Below are 17,685 nucleotides of genomic sequence, written 5' to 3'. Positions count from 1 at the left end.
AGTGTAGTGTAAACACAACTTGTGTGTGCACTGGAAAACCAAAAAATTTGTGTGACTCACTTTATTGAGGAATTCTGGAACCAAACCTACACTATCTCCAAGGTATGCCTGTAGAAACTTATCTAAAACTAAAACTGACTGCAGCTAGTTCTGTTCTAAAGAGGGGTGGCATAATTCATATTTGTAGGGGAAAGAATCATTAAATTTGCTTCATCACTACAGAATGGTGACAGTGAGAGAGTGAAAGTTCCAAACTTCGTTTTGTTCCTCAGTGCTAGTCAGCGGTGGAACCTGGAATGGATGGTTCATAATGGGGCTGACACCAGCTGTGGGTCCTTGGACATCAGTGGAAGGAGGATGGAGAGCTAAGCTCCTCTGAATAATATTAGGGGAACTTAGTTTCCTGAGGGAAGGACAGACCCCTCCCAAATGTGAGAAGCGTCTAGAGAGGGTGAAGGTGCCAAGTAGCATGGTAATATAAAACCCCTCTGTCTCTCCATAACTTCAGGAAAGTCTGATGTTTTGAGTAAGTTTGTGTGTGTATTTTTTCTTTTTGGTAAAGCATGGGAAAAGGGAGTTGAGTCCTACATCTGGGACAGCTCAGAGCAGAGAGAGGAGACCAGCCTTAGAAGATGAAATGTGAGTGAGATCACAAGTCCAGAAGGAGATGGAGTCAGAGGCAAAAGGGACTGTTAAGAGCATTAGCTGTCGGGGATTTGTAGAAATTGTGGGAGGGTCATGGGACTTACCTTAGAATTTGGGATAGGGGGATCTAGGCAGATGCCCGAGCGCAGGGTTGTTGCAGCTGACACCTGATTGTGATAGTGCTATGCAACTCAGTACATTTGACAGTGATGCCCCCCACCCCCTCAAGGACCCTCTTGTGGAGGTCTATTTGTTGGATGCTCCAGGAACTATCCTGATATTCCTCTTTCTGCCCAATGAAAGCAATTTTCACTTCAGACCCCAAAAGGAAGCAGAACTTTCCAACACAGGGCTCGTTATTCCCTTCTCTCCCTGTAATTTACACAGGTCCTGAGGAGACTGGTCAGAGTCAGAGAGCTGCAGCCTGTTCAGCCACACTAGCGCGGAGTAGGACACATCACTTGGGAGTGACGAGAAGTAGGAAAAGTCTGCCACAAAGACTTAGGACTTGAATACTGCTCTGAGCAAGGACCTAAAAAAGGGTGCCCGAAAGCCAGAAGCCAAAGTCCCCAAGCAGCCGAAGTGGGACCAGGGCAAATGTAGCCAGTGCCACACTGTACAAGTGTTGTTGCTCATTCCTTGGGGAGGAAGAACCTATTGTGTAGTCTTAACATCCACTGGAGCTGCGAAGTTTGAGGACAGTGGAGATGAGCGGGCTTTGACTGCCGAGCACGCTTCTCCCTTCTTAGGTCAGAGTCCCTGGGTTTTCCTTTGGGGGACCCCTCTGTCCCTGTTCTCAGACAGGATCCCTTGGCTCTAGATGGAGGACACATATGCCAGTCAGAGAACAGCAGTTGGCATGGGCATGGTCTCAAATCTAGGCCAGTCATGACTCTGGACTTTTGTTGGAACTATTAAGCACTGAACTCTCATTTCTTTTCCAACTGGGTTGCCAAGCTTATAGAATGTACATAGCCCTAAGGCTGCTGTAACCATCTTCCCACCCCAAGGGGAATGTGAAGCCAACTCATGAAAGCTGAGCTGTGAGGTGGAGAGAAACGGAGACTAGAGGACATCTTCTCAGCAACTGCATCTAACCATGCCTTACACTAGTCTAACCCTGAGCATTTCATTTACATGGGCCTGGGCTTTCCTCCCCCCCCCACCCCTTTGAAAGTTTGATTTGGATTTTTGTCACCTGCAGCCAGTAGAGTCTTTATTCACGTTATGAATTGTATGCAATTCTCATTACAAAGTGTGGTTCGGTCTTTCTCAACAGGTCCTTTTGTCTTAAAGTGCTGAATTGTAAGTTTGCTGTAAGAATCAAATGAGACTGGCATATAAAGAACCTAGCATTATCCTCTGTACATAGAAGAAATCTAGTAAATATTAACTACAGGGAGGACAGGAAGTGAAGGAAGGTGGGGTGCTGAATTAAAAAAAACCCTTAGATCATATCAGGTCCCGCTATCCTGCATGTCCCAACACCCTGAGTTTTTCCCTCTTGACCCTTTGTCATGGTTTGTAATGATGATAAGCTTATGCAGTATTTTGATCATCTCCCTCACTGACCTGGCAGTTGCATGAGCGCTGTGATTTTTCCTCACTGTTATAGCCCCAGCAGCTAGTCCAGTGTGTGGCATTCAGCAAACATGTACTGATGGAATTGTCACACGTAGTTACCCAAATTGGACTGACCCTCCTTGATTATTGGGGTTAGGATTGCGGCAGAATTGGCACTCAGGGAGAGCTATTCCCGTCCCCTCTGTATCTCCCACACTGCCTACACCCCCAACACACACAGAATTTGGTCTTAATGAGATAATTTTGATTTGGTTGTTAAACCTTTCACAAAACCTCTAGTCCTTATATTTTTATTGGATCGTTGTAGTGTGGTGGTTGGCCTAATCTGTGGAAAGCCTTGTAGGGGAGCCGGTCAGGTCTCTGTGGGTAACAAGCAGTCTTCCTTGCTCCTCTGTCTTTATAAAATCATGTATTAACTGGGATAGTCCCCCTTTACTCAGGCTTGCTCAGGGATGTGTTGGAGGCTCTGGGAAGGCCTAGAAGCTGATGAGAGAAAGGTCCTGGATGCTGGAGACTTCACTGTCAAGCAAGAAACAAAAGCAATGAAAGGTGGCCCCGGGAGGGGGTGCTGAGCTGAAGCTCACTCCTTCAGCCCTCGCCTGGGCCCAGCAGGAGCTCCAAGACCCCCCCCCCCCAGCTGGGGCTGCAGTTCACCCCTTCCCCCAGCCGGCTTTCCCTGAGGTGGGGAGAATGTTTCCCAGGGCCCATATGACTTCCACTGGCAAGTGACGATTACAGACGGTTACCAGTCAGTAAAACTGCCAAAGGCTTTGTGCTGTAATAATCCTTTTCCTGTTTAAAACTCTGGGGATTTTCTACTGTTGCCAATAGTTTTTCAAGTCAGGAATTACGGTGTGGATTATGTAATGGCTGGGTATTAAAAATAGAAAAGACCAGAGTTTGCATCTATTTTAACCAAATCAAAACAGAGCAAAAGGAGGGGAAAGGAGGAGAGGGAGAGGCCAGAGGAGGAGGGAAAAAGATTACGTGACCAGAAGCAGTGAGAACAAATCATGTGACTGGACAATCCAGCCCACAATTTACTCTGCCCTTTTCCTGCCATTCTTGGCCCAAGGTGCTACACCTCCCTTCCTCCGCCTTCTGGAGGGGAGAAGGGAGCCTACAGAGAATTCAGAGGACTTAAGACCCTCGAGGCTATTCCTCAGCTCAGCCTTGGAGTGTTTGCCTGCTTCTGACTGGCAAAATGGCTAAGAGAGGAAAGGGACTGAATTTGACATCCTGCCCGCACCCCTCCAAGTCCAAGACTCCTCTGTCTTGATTTCTGTGGTCTTGGTGCTCTGCTTGTTTCTCTTGTTGCGGTGGTAGAGTCCAGGGTTGCTTCCACCTCTCCCTCTTCCCACTGGATTGCCACCTCTAAGCCCCTCATCTATGAATTCCAGGGCTATCATTGGTTTGTGTGACTTCTCACTAATCTCCACCCCCCACTCTGAGTTAAAAGATCTTTGTGTTTTTCTAGAGACCTATTGAGTAACTTTAAGGACCTGCTAATGGTGAAATTTTAGGTGTCAGGTGAGTCTGGAGCAGGGGGGATATTTTTGGAAGGAGGACTTGTAAGGGCTGATTGCTCACATCGAAATACACCAGGTTTCCTACTATGTTCCCCCCCCCTCCCGAATACGGAGGCACTCACAGAGGGAGGTTTTGAGTTAACTTACACCCCGAGTCTACAAGGACCACCAAACATTTGGTATGGCTCAGATTTTAATTCTTCCAATCCACTGTGTCCATTGATGCACTTGAACATGTCTGGTCAAGTGTCCTGGCTTCTATTATGGTCAGTGTCATTGCAGCATCAGTTTTTTGTTATCTGGACAGGCTGGCCATTCCACACCAGGTCGTCAGCAGAAGTTGGAGGTCACAGTGAGTATCTGCCCTCCACATCCCATCCCACCCCTGAAGCTTTGAAGCAAGGTAAGGAGTCCACTGAAATACCTATCTTACGGGCTGCTAGGGGCCTGAGTCAATCCAGGACTAAAATCATTAGCAAGGTCCACAAATGAACCCTTTTCCCCTAAACTCAACTCTCTGTTACATTCTCTTCCCACTCTTACCCCCCATGGATAGGACCATAAGGAGACATCACAGCTTGAGCACAGCAATGGTGGGTACATTAGTCACCCTCATCCTTTTCCTGAAGAAGCTTGATCACTCTTATCATTAAAATACTTAATGGAATCCCCCCTCCCAATGCACACACGCACATGCACACAGCCACACACCTTTTAGTGGGGGTGCTTCTAGGTCTGTTGCTTGAGATAACTGGTGGTCTCAAGCTCATATGGACAGAGTAACATATTTAAATAGATTTAATTTTTATTGACCCAACTGCATTGACAAATTTGAGACAGTAATGCTTATACGCGTATATGTGGGACATTCATTTGGACCACAGACAGTGTAAGACATAAATGGTAGCTGTCTTACATTAACTCTCCTGCCAAGGCTCAGTGTAGACAACTCTCCCTTTACTGCACATATCACCACACCTGTGGGACCTCTTCTCTGTTTCATTTTGGCAGCAGACTCAGAAGTGCGCTTGGGGAATGGGCCGAGATAGGCATAGGGTTAGGCCTCAGGACTCCACCTATTTGCTGCAACTCCCTCTGGCTGGAAGTCCCGGCAGTGGGAGTAGGGAGAAGGTGGGACGCGGGGAGAGTTGGTATGGCACCTGAGGTGACTCCAGCCACACCTGGAGCTACTCTTTGTCTTCCAACAGAAGATGAAGGGCAGGGTGGGGAGGCAGGGAGCTGCAAGAAGAGGAGAGGAGGAAGGAAAGAGGGAGGAATGAGGAGGAGGGGTAGGAGGAGAGGAGGCAAGGGAGGAGGGGATTGCAGGCTGAGCCTGGGGCTGAGCAAAGCCAGATTGACGGGGAGGCTTGTGTGTCTGCCCCCCGGGACTGATAGGCTGGGCAGGATCTGGTGTTTGAGGCCAAGTCTTGGAGAAGCAAGTGGGGGCTGTCTTGGCAGCCTGGTACAGCCTTGGGGTAATGATTGCAGGCCACCAGGATGCTAAACAAGGGGCAGTGCCAGCCCCTGCTCTGTACTCTCAGCACCCTCTTCCTTCCAACCAGATGGGCCCAGGCTCCAAAGACCCCTCCATCTCCTTAGTGACAAGAGGCAAGTGAAGAAGGAACTCACTAGCACTTACCGTGCTGAGTGGTTCGCACTTTAAGAGGAGACCCCAGAATATTACTTCTGCTACCACTAGAAGTATTACTAAGACTAGTACTTCTCTAGTCAATTTTGGTAATTTTGAATTTTTTTCAAAAATGTGAAAAAAGTGAAAAAAAAGTTTTAAAAATTGCTAGCATAAAATTTTTGTAGTCTTCTCTTGTTTTTACATCTCTACTGTATTTTATCTTCCCTTTTTCATTCCCAGTATCCCTTATTTAATGCTTCATGCCCTTTCTATGATTAGTTTTGTTAGAGGTCGATTTTATTTTCTAAGAACTAGCTTTTGTGTTATCTTTATTTGTCTTGTATTTCATTTATTTTAATCATTTTAAAACTTGTTTTATAACTGAAAAGTAATACAAGGGGAGGGGGAGGGGGGTCTCCCCCCCCCCATCAAAGGGTCACTTTCTCTTACAAATTATTATAAAATGACTAGTTACCCAAAAGACTGGACAAAGGATTAAAAAAAAAGAAATCTAGGGGCGGCCGGATGGCTCAGTTGATTAGAATGCAAGCTCTTAACAGCAAGGTTGTGGGTTCAGTTCCCACATAAGATGGTGGGCTGCGCCCCCTGCAACTAACATTGAAAATGGTGACTGGACTTGGAGCTGAGCTGCGCCCTCCACAACTAGATTGAAGGACGACTTGCCTTGGAGCTGATGGGCCCTGGAGAAACACACTGTTCCCCAATATTCCCCAATTAAAAAAAAAATCTATGTGGCTTATAAACATAGGAAAAGACCTTAATTACACATAAAATAATGCATCTTTAATGGTGGACCTCCAGGCTTGAGTGGGAAAGAGAGGTATCTTCGAGTTAGTAGAGGGAACCCTGGACTCCAAGTCCTAGGCTGCCGCTCCCAACTTGACTTTTATTGACGGCTGTTAGGTAAGGCACAGACCTCCCCTGTAAACTGTGACTGGTAAAAACATGATCCACCTGCCTTACGTCGTTGGTGCTTGTGTCACATCAATACGGAATGTGAGGGCGATAAAGCACCTGAACACCTCCTCAGCCCTCCACCCCAGTCTTCCTTTTCCCACAGGTGGCAGTAGGGGGCACGTGGGTTGTGGATGAAAACAGCATAGCCTGGTAGGGCCGCTTACCAGGTCTTGGCCCTTAAATTGGAACATTATTTTGAAGAGAAGAAAAGGGTTTTATTCTCTCTTTAGCTAGCTGTGCCTACTGTCTTACCTCTTCTTCAGTTAAGTGGTTTTTTTGTTTTGTTTTTTAAGTTTTATAACTGTATTCTCTGGAGAAGTGGGTGGGAGGGTTAGGTAAGCCCCAAAATTTGGGAGACAGGAATGGGTGGTCTGTATCAGTGGTTCTCTTAATATTTTGGTGTTGGGCCCTTTTACACTCTTAAAAATTATTGAGGAATTCAGAAAAATTTTGTGTAGTCTGTAGCTATAGATATTTACCATGTAACAAATATGGAAACAAATACTAGAAACAGAGGCTTTAAAAGTACTTATTATTTTTTTAAGTAACAGTAATAAATTCCTTACATGTTAACATTTTATAAAAAGTATATTTTCTAAAATAAAAACATTTAGAGAAGAGTCATATTGTTTTACAGATAGGCAGATTTCTTTAATGACTGGCTTAAGAGAAGACAACTGGATTCTCATATCTGCTTCTGTATTCAGTCTGTAGCAAAATGTTGCTTTAGTTGAAGTAGATAAATAAAATCCAGCTTCATAACGGATTTGTGGTTGGAAAAAGTAGGACTCTTTTAATAGCCTTTTCAGATAATTGTGGATATCTCTGATATGTCCCCCAAATTGGACAAATGGCAGTTTCTGAAAGATTAGTTGTGGTATGGGATCTGCACCACATCCCTGATCTCATACACAGCTGAATAAAACTCCATTGATCTGTTTTATACTTTGAATGGGTTTTGTATTCATGCCTGATTTTGTAACATCGTGCATTAGTCATTTGGAAAATAATGGCTCAGTGAGTTATGCAGAGCTTCCAAATGTGGACACTTTCAGTCCCCGATATCACATTTGTTAATATTACTACTGATTTCATCACCAAAGTCTTTAGGTATTGGGAAGCTGTCAAGCTCATGGTGTGGATACAAGTTTTCTAAAAGTCTAATTTTCACTTGACAGCTCAAATTTTATCATTGGCAAAAAATACTGTGAGTTCTTTTACTTAATGTGACAAGCTCACTTCATTCATTTTTGAGAAAATGTCTGCCAAATACCCAACTGAATAATCATAGTTTGCCAATTGTTTTTTCTAATAAAAATGGTGTTCCACGAAAAAAGCAAGTAATTCAGTTCTCAATGCAACCATGTAAATGTGTCCATGATGTCAGTATGTAGCGGAAGTGCTTTGTGCATAGGCTGTTAACAAGATGTGTACTCAAGGGTCATATCTTAATAAAATTAACAATTATTACTCCATCATGGACATTCTTATGTGAATCTGGACTTTGTTAAACCATAAGTATGTGGGGATAAGGGATAGGACTTCGTTGATTCGTGTTAAAGCCCCAGCAGTTTTACCAGTTTTTGCTTTTGCATTATCAGTGCAAATGTCAACAAAGTGAATACTATAGACAGTTTTGGTGTTATTATAAAAATGTTCTTGACCTCTTGAACCACCTGGAATGATCTTGGAGACCCTCCTCCCCCACCCCGGAGTCCAGGGATCATAATTTTGGAGCCACCAATCTGTGTGACCATGGGCACTGTTAGCTCGTGGCTTTGAACACCTCAGTTAGCCTCCCTGGGCTTGCGTTTTCCAATTTTAAGGGGGCCCTGGGTGGGCTCTTAGTTTCTCTACACTATTGAATCCTGTTTGCTGGTCCTTGAAGCCACTTCTGCCCTAGCAGCTGTGATACTGCTCTCTGTTCTCCCTCTCTCCCTCTCTCTCTCTCATATCTTCCTTTTCCTCCATAGTTCCACAGCCCACGTCTTACAGGTGGGCGTCCTCCTTATTCTTTCATCTGTTCATTCACTCCCTGGGTGATCTTATCCCCTCCCTGGTCTTTAACCATCACCTACAGGATGACGCCTCCCAAATCTCCATCTTAAGTTCAGATGTCTGTGCTGGGCTCCAGTTCTATGAGTCCAGCTGCCCCCAGGGCCTTTTCACCTGTGTGCCCTGCAGGCATGTCAAAGTCAACTAGTCTAACTGATTTAGTCATGTTCCCCCACATATTGCTTCCTCTTCCAGAGTTAGCCAGGCTCGGTTAATCCATCATCTGCCCAACTGCTTACGACAGAAGCCTACGAGCCTGCCTCCCCTTATTTGGCCCCCTTACTTCACTCATCTAATCACCCAGGCCTATCATTATTGCTTTCTAAATAATTTCCCAACATCTTCCTGCTCTCCAGCTCTGCCACCACTGCTTCAGGTGAGGCCCTCATCACTTCCAATCTATACAGCTCACAAGAGTTATCTTCTCAGATTGTTTTCCATTAAATAAACACATATTGAATACATATTATGCTGGGCCCTGTGCAGGGTGCTGGGGGTATAACACAGAACAAAACAGACATCATCCCTGGTCTCTAGCACTTACAATATACGAGGGGAGAGAAAAAATACAGGGCACAGGTAATCAAGACAATGTGAGAACCCTCGGAAGCCTTGGCTAAGGGCTAGCTGAGTGACAGGTGGTCAGGGAACACTTCCTGGAGGAAGCAACACTCTGAGACTGCTCACTGGGAGGGAGTTAGGTGGGAGGGACTGAGTGTGGCGTGCAAAGCTTTCCTGGTAATTTGATTATCTCATTTCCCTACTTAAGGCCCTTCTCTGAGCTTCACCACTGCCTGCAGGATGAAGTCCAATTCCTTACCGTGGAAGACAACCTTTGTGGCCTCATCTGCCCTGCATTCCCTTGCATTCTGCCTGAGCTGCTTTCAGTTCCCACAAAGCCCAGCTCACAGCTCCAGGCCTTTGTACACTGGTGCCTCGTGCTCTCCACCCTTCCCACCCACTGAATTACCAGGCAGCTGACTCAGGAGACCTTCCCTGACCCTCCCATGTAGACTTTGTGGCTCCCTGTCCTGTGCCCCCCCCGCACACACCTGGACGCCAGTGCACTTGTCACATTGTTAGAGCTCATTCACGTGTGTCTCTGACTCTGGCTCCTACCTGCCAGTGCAGGGCCTGCCTCGGTCCACATCCTCACCCCATGGGCATTTGGGGCATCCTCCGGGGGGGTGTCTCCCATGTGCTGGTAGATAAGGTTAGACAGTTACCACCCCCCACCCCAGCTATCTTTTCCCCTTCTCAAGCTCTGCAACCTCCCTTTGCCCCTGCCACACCCCATGGAGCTATCAGCTCTGCTGGATATTGCCTCTCCCATCAGGCACCCCACACCGGCGGGAGCCACTGACATTCCTGTTGGCATGAGGTCAGCTAGCTCCACCGTAGGAGCAGGACTGTGGGGCTGCTGGTACCCCCATTACCTCACGGAGCCACAGGGTCTGGCCCCACAGATATATCTGTCACGGATAAAACTGGAGCTCAGAATTACCTTCTTTCCATTGAACAAAGCTTTGTCTCTGGGTCAGCTCATTATACCTCTCTCCTCCTTCCCTTAGCAAGAGTTCTTTCTCAAAAGGCTTCTTAGCCCCTCATGCAAATATGCTTCCCAAGGTTCTGCCCACCAGTGGGCCAGACAGGTGTGACTTGCGTCTCTCTCCATCTCCAGCCTGGAGGAAAAGGTGTAGACATCTTTGTTTGTTTTAGTAGTAGATTATGTAAGCAATACTGAATATAGCTTCATCATTTAAAAACTCCAAGCCGTTTAGAAATACATAGAATAAAAAGGTAAAACTCCCATTCTACCCCTTCCCCTATCCTAAAGCTTACCCTGCTGTTAATTATCTGGTGGATATGTTCAGACTTTTTTGCTCTTTATGCATAATATTTGAGAAATTAATCTCTCCCCACCCCTAGATTTCCCCCTTTCCTACTCTCGCATTCATGGAGCTCATTTCCTCCTGAACTAGCTCCCCAGATTAGAAAATGGAAGCCGTCTTCAAGTGTCTGGCTTTGTGTGCCAAAAAGCTTATGCACTTAGGGAAACTTCACGATTTGCAAAATAATTCATCGAACAAAAAGCATTTTCTTTCACAGTCTGTGTGCCTTGACTAGAAACAAGATGGAGGAAGGATTTCACCTGGAGTGGAAAGACCCTCAACTCTTTGGAGCCTTCCCCTCCTCAGGCTGGGGGCAGGAGAGACCGAGAAGAAAGATCAGTGGTCTCCATCCTGCCTTCTAGCAGCTCACCGGGGCAGGCAGGAGTAAGATCCCAGAGAGTGGTGGCCACGTGGTGGGGCCAAGCTGTGGGGACACAGATAGGTCGGTCCAAGATTCCTGGCTGCCCACGGTGGCACAGAGCAGCGGAGGCTACTAGACCTGGCCTCAGCCCACTTCACAACCACTTCCCCTGTCCCATGCCTGGCACTTCTCAGTTTTCTGGAGAACTCAGACACACCTAGAATTCAGTTTTCTGTTGGCAGGAGGGAAGCTTACCATAAGCATTGAGTTGAGTTACAGAAACGAAAGTTTGGTTTCTTACATACTTAAATTTGTGAACTGAGATTTGTTCCTGTGGCTTGTACTATTCATATTCTGCCACTTTGGGAAAAAGATTTCGCAATATTTAAAAAAAAATGTTTCCACAGCAGTAGATACAGATTTATGTTATTCTTTTTGAAAAGCAATACATGCTCATAATAGGAAATTCTAACAGAACCAAAGGAGAAAGCAAAAGTTCTCCAGTGCTCCATTCCCACTCCCTAGATATGTAACTATTGCTAACAGCTTCTTGAGAGTTCAAGAAGTTTTTTATGCAGATAAAGACATGTATCTATTTCTGTGTAGCTTTTTATATAGAAATAATCTCAAACCATACATACCTACCTGCAACTCATTTGTTTCTTTATTTAACAATTTGATTTTATTGTTAAATAAATTGTATTATTTAAATAGGTGTAGTTCTACTTCATTTCTTTCAAAGATGCCCAGTATTCCATAGAATGGATGTGTCACATGTATTTCACCAGATGATTGGCATAAGTTCCCAGATTTTTAGCTACCGTGTTTCCTCGAAAATAAGACCTAGCCAGACCATCAGCTCTAATGTGTCTTTTGGAGCAAAAATTAATATAAGACCCAGTCTTATTTTAATATAAGACTGGGTAATAATATAATATAGCATAGTATAGTATAATATAGTATAATAAATATAATATAATATAATATAATATAATATAATATAATATAATATAATATAATATATAATAAATATAATACCAGGTATAATATAATATATATAATACCAGGTATAATATAATAGAAGACTGGGTCTTATATTAATTTTTGCTCCAAAAGACGCATTAGAGCTGATGATCCGGCTAGGTCTTATTTTCGGGGAAACACGGTAGTTTGCCACTGTTCTCAGTGCTTTATAGCCATTAACTCATTTAATCCTCACAAGTCTATAAGGCAGTTTCCTCTATTAGCATCCCATTTTACAGATGAGGAAGCTGAGGCATGGAACTGTAAAGTACCCAGTCCAAGGTTCCTGCGGCGGTGGCACTCTAGACTTGGTCTCCATATAGCCTCTCCCATGTGCTCATGGCAAGTGCTCCAGGACTTCTCTCCTCCCTCTGCTTCTTCTAGAACCTTGGAAGCACCAAGGATGGTTTATATCTATACAAGGAGAAAAAATTAAAAAGGCGTTTGATCGGTCTTTTCTCCCTGATTCTGACTTCTCCATTTCTGATGGCTTTTGTAATTTTTTTCTCCAGAGGGTGTAACTGAAGTAAGTACTGATTGTAGACATTATGGACAACCATGAAAATTTACTTGTTGAATCTGCATGAAAAAAATCTTCTGTCATTCCTAGTGTTCTCTTAGGGCCGTTTAGGTCTCTGGGCCTACTGTCTGAGATGCTTTGGGGTAGGAGATTTGCTTAGACATGAAAGCAAACTTTATCATCCAGGAGGGCAAGGAGATGCTGGTGAGTCAGGCTGTTTGGGACCCAGGGCTGTTTGGACTAGACCCATAGTTTGGATGAAGGGGGTACTCCGAAGGAGGCCTCTACCAGCCAAGATGGGAAGTTGTAAATGGGCTGAGGGTGGCAGAAGACGTGGGAAGGGATCTGCTGGATCAAAGCCAACTTCACACCATTGGAAATACTTAATAGCTCATTAATTATAGGATGCCATAGAATTGGCTTTGCCTCTGGGTGTGGGGGCAGTAACCTATGCTTTGAACAAACAGCCCCATCACTCAATAATAATTAGCAGCAACAATGGGCATCTTCATAGGACCAGATTGACAGGTGGCCCACAATACACAGCCTCCAGCCTGACCTGGAACTGGGCTTGGATGCCACACCTGTGGAGCCAACCAGCCCATGCTCAGGCAGCCCACAGGGGCACAGGCACAGAAATGACACATCTTTCCTGGGCCATTTGCTGAGAACTTGCTGTGTACTGGCCATTGAGAGGAACACATAAGCAATAAGGCACAGACTGTACCCACAGTTTATAGAGAATTGGGGCGACAAGATTAAGTTGGAAAAATTAAACAGCAGCACAAGAAATATCATATATGTCACATATATGGGACGTGGATGCTCAAAGCAAACAGCAGTTCTGGACAGGATTCCCCACCAGGTGGTCCGCATCATACCTCTGTGTTTCTTGTGAAAGAAGTTGGAAACACAAAGAGGAAAAAAATCATACGCTTGTCAGATGCATATTGTTACTATTTTGGTTATATCCTCTAAGATCTCTTTCTCTGTTTCTCCATATATATGTGTACATATGTACATATATATGTACACATATATATCTCCATATATATGTACATATACACATTTTATTACATAAATTATTATACCTATTTTTCTGTGACTTGCTTTTTATACTTAGTAATAAATTGCGAACAGTTTTCCTTGATAAACTTCTTACGTATGTCTTGTATTTTACTGTATACCTACCATGATTTTAACTAGTCCCTTATTTATTGCCCCTTTAGGTTACTAACAGTTGTGCACATCCTTATTTTTATTTCTGGGATATAGTTTTTAAGTAAAATTGCTAGATCAAAGAATGTGCATACGTTGACTGATTTGATACATATTGCCCAATTGTCTTCCAGAAAGGATGTGTCAATGTAGGCTCTTATCACTTGTCCTATGAGAGTATCTCTTTCCCAACACTAGGTATTAATTTTGTTTAATTGCAAATTTGATAAGCAAAAATATTTCATTGTTGCTGTTTTATTTTGGTTTTCTTTTTATTATTTTATTACTTAGACTCATTTTTTTATAAGCCAGTTAGTTATTGTAATTATTTTTTGACAAATTGTTTATGTGCTTTATCTAGTTTTCTAGTAGTATATTATTTTCTTTTTCCCATTTCCTTTGTGCAGTATTTTATTATTTAGTGTGTCTTATTCTTTTTATCTTATTGATTTATGAGTACTTGATATTCAGGCTATTAACTCTTTGTCTTCCTTATATTACAAATATTTTATCTTAAATTGTCATTTGCCACTTAGTTTTGTCCACTATTCAAGCATTCATAAGTCTGCAATGCCCACGTAACCAAGGTAGTCCACCTAGGCTTTCCAAACCACTGGGCTGGAGGTGGCCAGGACTGGACGCAGACAGGCCCATGGGTGGCCCCTGCGCTGGTACTGGGGTGGCAGGACGAGGCCCAAAGTCAGGACCAGGCTGGGGAGGAGCGAGCTGAGCAGATTGAAGCTGGAGTGGAGGGGTGGCCAAGATGTGGTGGCCTTGGGTCAGGGAGTGAGGAAGTCGGGGAGGAGTCTCGGGTGACTCACAGGGTGCTGACCGGACAGGGTGAGCAGGTGGAGGATGAGCCAGAATCAGGAATATAGGAAGGGGGCGGGGCGTAGGGGCAGAGATTGTTATCATTCCCTTTGGATTGTTGGTGGACGCTTCTGGTGGAGACAACTTGGAGGTATTTGGATTTCCAGGTCTGGCCTGGTTTCTGTCTTTGTGTAAGGCTCAAAAAGGCTTTTTCTGCTACAGAATTGTGTATTCACATAAATGCTCTCATAATACTTTCTTAGTTTTTCTGTGTGTTTGTTTTCTACGTTTAAATCTTAATCTAGATGGACATTGTGGTATTTTGGGGAATTGTGACAGTTAAGGATTTAACCTTTTTTTCTGAAGTCACCAATTAAAATATCTACCCTCGCCCTCCTGATGTTTCCATGTGTATCTGGTCTGCTCTGTTCCGGTGAGTTGTCTGTTCCTATTCCAGTACCATCTACTTTGATCATGTTTTCTTTAAATACATCCTAATAGGTGCTTGGGTAAAGTGTACTTCATCGCACTTATTTTTTTCTCAGAATTTTCTTGGCTCTTTTAGGATGGACTTCAAAATCATTGGGTCAAGCCCTGATCCCTTGGACTGCACTGTGGGAGCTGGAAACAGGTGACTCCAGTGGGGCCCTTTGTATTCGTAAGCACCACACATGTCAGAAGCTGGATTTGATGGGGCTGGACTTTGTCCTTGGTGCAGACATCACATGGCATGTTTAGGAAGAAGCCCCTCACCTCATTGACCTTCACCTGGAGTTCCCCCAGCCTCTGGCCTGGGCAGTCCTGTGGACGCTTAGAGCCCCGGTGTCCCTGCTGCCGTGGCTGTTACAGCACCCAGCCATATACCCCCCACTGTAGCCAAGCCAGCTTATACTGGGGTTTTCCTGTCCCTCTTGCAGGGGACCCTACCCCCAGCCAGTGTTTTCTCCAAGTTCTGTTCTCGTCTCAGGATTTCCTACGGATTAGCTCTGGGGATCTCTTCTTAGTCTGTTCTTAAATGTGTTATTCCAGAAAGAATCCTTCATACCTGCCAGCATTGTGATGGCTTTTTCCTAGTTGCTTTTGTGCATGCATGTTTACCCTAATTCACATTAGTTAGGTTCTTTCTTATTTGAGTGACTTTTTCAGCATCTTTTTTTATCGATGAGTAGTAAATATACAGTAAAGTCACAAATCCTAAGTACCCGTATCAGTGAATATTTACAGAAGTGTACACTATGTAATCACCACCCCAATCCAGGTGTTTCTCTTAGAGTTCAGAAGCTGTTGGTGGGAGGTTGGATGGAGAGGGAAATCGTGAATATGTCCCCAAGTTGCCATCTTTTTCTAGAACTGTCCTCAAAGGATGTTAAGAAGGAGCCACTTGTCAAGTCTGTACAGTAGTGGGGGGAGCAGCATGGTTCGGAGTGGTGGGTCATGTGTCAGCCCACCCCTTTACTAGCCATGAGACTTTTGTGCCTCAGTTTTAACAACTGTAAAATGGGAGTAGTTGACAGTTCCTACCTCACAGGGTTGTCACAAAGATTACATGAGGCAGTACATATAAGTGCACAAAACATGTTAATTGTTGTTTTTGTTATAAATAATGAGGAGGAGGAGGCAGTGGTTCTTAATGAAAGGTACACATCAGAATCACCTGGGGCACTTTCGCAAAATTCATATGCTCAACCTGGCCAGGTATACTGAGTCAGAGTCTAGATTTTAAACTCCACGTCATTCTGTGGCTTATCCATGGTTTAGAACCATTGGGCTGGAGGTGGTTGTGACTAGAAGCCAGAAGGCCAGTGGGTGGCCCTGCAATAGTGAGGGCTAGAGAGGAGCGAGCTGGGCAGACTCAAGGTAGAGTGGAGGGATGGCCAAGCTGTGGTGGCCTTGGGTAGGGGAGCGAGGAAGTGGGGGAGGAGTCTGGGGTGACTCACAGGGTGACCTGGATGACAGGGTGAGCAGGTGGAGGAGGAGCCAGAACGGGGAATACTGGAAGGGGGCGGGGAGTGGTGGGCCAGAGATTGTTATCATTCCTTTTGGGATTGTTGAGTGGAGGCTCCTGGTGGAAATAACAAGTTAGTATTTGGATCTCTAGGCCTGGGCATGTCGTGATTTTCAGGGAGTCCTTGGTGTGCAGGAGGTAGATAAAGCCATGAGCCTGGTCATAGAGCGAACGTAGAGGACAGGAGAGGGCCAAGTTCAGAAGCATCCACCTCTGGGAAGGTCTTCATCCACTTCTTATTCCCTCTCCAGAAAGAGAGAAGCACTTGTTTCTCACGTAAGGACCCCCTTGCTGAGGACCGTTGGGGAATGAAATCAGTCTTCCCACTTGAAGGTGAATAATAACTGAGTCACTTCTTTTCCTCACAGTTCTCAAAGTTTTCTGTATTCTCTGATGGAGGAGCTTAATCCCACCCATCAGTACCCGCAGATGGCACGTTTGGTTAGGGGCAGTGTCTTATCTTCTGACATCCCTTCACCCCAGGCGGTCACACATATCAGCCTCCGGTGGGTGGCATCTTAGGCTCTCCAGGCTCTTGAGATCAACCCGTTACGCTTTGGTAAGAATTTGAGCCATTTCAGTATCTCTCCCAGAAGCGTTTGCACTTAGAACTACAAGTGTAATGGGAATAATGGAAGATGTTGCCTTAGTCGCTGTCCAGCAGACCTTTCTGCATTGATGGAAATGTTATCTGTGCTACACAACATGAAAGCCACTGGCCACATGTGGCGTTTGAGTCTTGGAAATGTGGCTAGTGTAACCGAGGAACTGGATTTTTCATTTTAATTAATTTAAAGTTAAATTTAAATTAACAAAAGAAAAGCAGGCACTATTAGGTTGCATTTACTGGATCAGTGAGAGAGAGAGACATGGGCACGGGGCCTGACACCCCACTCGATGCCTCACTATCAAGTGCTCTCCAAAGGTAACTTTGAAACTAGGTCTTTGAAATCCAGTGCGTTTTCCTTCTCCCGTTGCTCTAGCCTCAGCCCCTTGATTTGCCTTCCCAAGAAGGCATGTATCTACAGCTGACGCACAGGCCTCTCCCAGCCCTCGTTTGCAGCACTGCTTCTTGCCCCAAGACAAGACAGGGCCCGTGCCTTCTGCTCTGCTGCCCTCTCTCTCCGCTCCTGCTCATGCCACAGCAAAGCCCCACTTCCTCCAGGAAGGCTTCCTCAACGCCTGTGCCTTCCAGGTGAGGCCCGTTTTCGGGCCCTTGAACAGATTCCACTGGGCTTCCCAGTCGGGGGTGGAGGTGGCAAGGACGGGTCTCAGGAAGACGCAGCCGCAGGATGGATGTGTGTTTGCTAACTGCGTTTCAGGCTTTCTTGACCACCACTCCCTGTGGAAATGTGTGTCACGTCCCAGCCACCACACATGCCTGCATATAGACACATAAACCCGAAGCAAACATTTTGTAACAATAATGCCTACC

At 45.0% G+C, this 17,685-nt stretch overlaps 1 protein-coding gene across 3 annotated transcripts in view; it reads left to right on the top strand.

Annotated features, from left to right (window-relative positions):
- Positions 1-17,685, top strand: part of ASPRV1 (aspartic peptidase retroviral like 1) — a 68,803-nt gene that overhangs the window by 20,548 nt on the left and 30,570 nt on the right. The window lies entirely within an intron of this gene.

Source organism: Rhinolophus sinicus, linkage group LG05, assembly GCF_036562045.2.
Source record: "Rhinolophus sinicus isolate RSC01 linkage group LG05, ASM3656204v1, whole genome shotgun sequence".
Lineage (NCBI taxonomy): Eukaryota > Metazoa > Chordata > Mammalia > Chiroptera > Rhinolophidae > Rhinolophus > Rhinolophus sinicus.
The sequence above is the reverse complement of the archived record's forward strand: the minus strand, read 5'-3'. Positions and strand labels throughout refer to the sequence as shown.